We start from the raw sequence: 3,038 nt of genomic DNA, 5'->3' as shown, positions 1-3,038 counted from the left end.
TCCTCTTTGTAGACTGGACACTGGTTCAAGTCCATCTGGTGGGGTCTCCTCGGCCTCCTTGATCAAGAGGACAGGTGACCCACCACAATTACAGAACATTTTGAGAGTTGCTCCTAGTCCCCTGCAACTAGTCAACCTAGGAGGGCAAGGAGTAAAAACTGTCCTTTATGTCCCTCTGACCAAAATATTATAGGCCTCAAAGTATGTCTGTTAAACACCCAAGAAGGTTAGTTCCACCAGTCTGGTACTTTTAATTACTGTGTGTCATGTAGATAAATCTTGGGCAAAGACCAATTGTTCTCAGATAAACCTTACCTAGACATATATTTCTTGATCTGCTATGTATAATTTGTCAGTAGGTTGTAGGAGTACTATGGTTCCCTCTTGTTTTTAAAACTAGGTAGGCATTGTTTATCTGTCACATTGTCTCACCCCTCCACAACAGTTTTCCCACTTAAGGTGGCCCCATTTCTCCCCTTTCTCCCTTAATAATACTCTTCTCCTATGGTCCTACCTCTCTTGAGCTCCTTCTTTCCCTTTATCCCCTAGGTTCCTTGTATACCCTCCCTCCCCCCTCCCTTAAACTAACCCAATTTTTATCCATATCTCCCTTATTAAGGCCTGTTTCCTGCTGTTCTTCTCTTTCAGGTTCTTTCTTTTCCTTTACCTCACTGTTTCCTTACCCTTGTCCTGGTTCCTGCAGTTATGTCTGTTTGCATACTTATTTATCAGAGTCTGATCCTAGGATCCACATATGAGGGAGAACATACATCGATTTTTTTTCTAAGTCTGTGTTACTTCACTTAGTATAACAGTTTCTAGTTCCATCCATTTACCTGCAAATTTCATGATTTCATCTTTCTTTACGGCTCAGTAAAACTCCATTGTATAAATGAACCACATTTTCATTATCGACTCGTCAGTTGAGGGACACTTAGGTTGCTTCCATCTCTTAGCTATTGTGAAAAGAGCAGCAACAAACATGGATGTACAAGTGTCTCTGCAATAGGATGAGTTCTTTGGGTATATGCCAAAGAGTGGTATAACTGGGTCAAATGGTAGGTTCATTTGTAGTTTTGTAAGAATTCTCCACACTGCTTTCCATAGGGGTTGAACAAGTTTGCAGCCCCACCAGCAGTGGATGAGTATTCCCCTTCCCCACATCCTATCCAACATTCGGTATCATTTGTTCTCTTTATCTTAGCCAGTCTGACTGGGGTAAGATGAAATCTTAAATTGGTTTTAATTTGCATTTCCCTAATTATTAGTGATCTTGAATATCTTTTACGATGTTTCATAGCCATCCTTACTTTTTCTTTTGAGAACTGTGATGTTGAACATCTTTTAAGATGTTTCATAGCCATCTTTACTTCTTCTTTTGAGAACTCTCTGTTCAGCTCCTTAGCCCATCTTTTAATTGGGTTGCTTTCTGTCTTGGTTCTCTGTTTTTTGAGTTTGTTATATATTCTGGATATTAAACCTCTGTCAGATGGGTCACTGGTGAAGATTTTCTCCCATTCTTTGGGTTTTCTGTTCACTTCCCTGGTTGCCTCCTTTGATGTACAGAAGCTTTTTAGTTTAATGAGGTCCCATTTGTTAATTCTTGCCCTTGTTTCCTGAGCAATTGATGTCCGGTTTAGAAAATTATTTCTTACACATATATCTTGAAAGTTTTTCCCAATGTTTTCTTCTAATAGTTTCAGAGTTTCAGATTTTATATTGAGGTCTTTGATCCATTTGGAATTGACTTTTGTGCAGGGTGAAAGATAGGGGTTTAGTTTCATTCTTCTACAGATGGAGATCCAGTTTTGCCAGCACCATTTGCTAAACATCCTGTCTTTCCTCCAGTGAATGTTCTTGGCCCCTTCGTCAAATATCAGGTGGCTGAAATTGCATTTACTCATATTTGGGTCTTCAATTTTGTTCCATTGATCTATGGGTCTATTTTTGTGCCAGTATCATGTGGTTTTTATGTCTACAGCTCTGTAATACAGCTTAAAATCTGGTATAGTAATTCCCCCCAGCAAAGTTCTTAGTGCTCAGGGTTGTTTCGGCTATTCGGTAGGATGGTCATTTTCACAATATTAATTCTTCCAATCCATAAGCATGGGAGGTCCTTCCATCTTCTGATGTCTTCCTCAATCTCTTTCTTTAATGATTTAAAATTTTCATTGTAGAGCACTTTAATGTCTTTGGTCAGGTTTATTCCAAGATGTTTTTTTGCAGCTATTGTGAAGGGGAGTGTTTCCATGTGCTCTTTCTCTGATTGCTTGTTATTGGTATATAGGAAAGGCTACAGACTTTTGTAGGTTAATATTATATCCTGCCATTTTACTAAACTTGTTAATAATTTCTAGGAGTTTTCTGGTGGAATTTTTGGTGTCTCTTAGATATAATATCATATCATCTGCAAAAAGGGATAATTTTATCTCTTCTAGTTATTACTCCTTTAATTTCCTTCTCTTGTCTTGTTGCTCTTACAAGAGTTTCAATCACGATGTTAAAGAGAAGTGGGGATAGTGGGTAGCCTTGTCTCGTTCCTGATTTCAATGGGAATGCTTTCAGTTTTTCTCCATTTAGAATGATGTTTGCTGTGGGTTTGTTATATATGGCTTTAATTATGTTGAGGTATGTTCCCTCCAGTCCAATTCCCTCTAGGACTTTGAACATAAATGCCTGTTGAATTTTGTCAAGGGCCTTCTCTTCATCTATTGTGATGACCATGTGGTTCTTGTACTTGAGCCCATTTATATGATTTATGATGTTTATTGACTTACATATATTGAACCATCCCTGCATCTCTGGGATAAAGCTGATCAAATGGTGGATGATTTTTTTTGATGTGTGTCGTATGTGGTTCGCAAGTATCTAGTTAAGAATTTTTGCATCTATGTTCATTAAGGATATGGGTCTATAGTTTTCTTTTTTGGTTGTATCTTTACCTGGCTTTGGTATTAGAGTGATACTGGTTTCATAGAAGGAATTTTGGAGTTCTCCCTCCATTTCTATCTTTTTGAATAATTTGAGCAGTATTGGTT

The sequence above is a fragment of the Nannospalax galili genome, unplaced genomic scaffold (genome assembly GCF_000622305.1).
Source record: "Nannospalax galili isolate Female #2095 unplaced genomic scaffold, S.galili_v1.0 scaffold225, whole genome shotgun sequence".
Taxonomy (NCBI): Eukaryota; Metazoa; Chordata; class Mammalia; order Rodentia; family Spalacidae; genus Nannospalax; species Nannospalax galili.
This window is presented reverse-complemented; position numbering follows the sequence as displayed.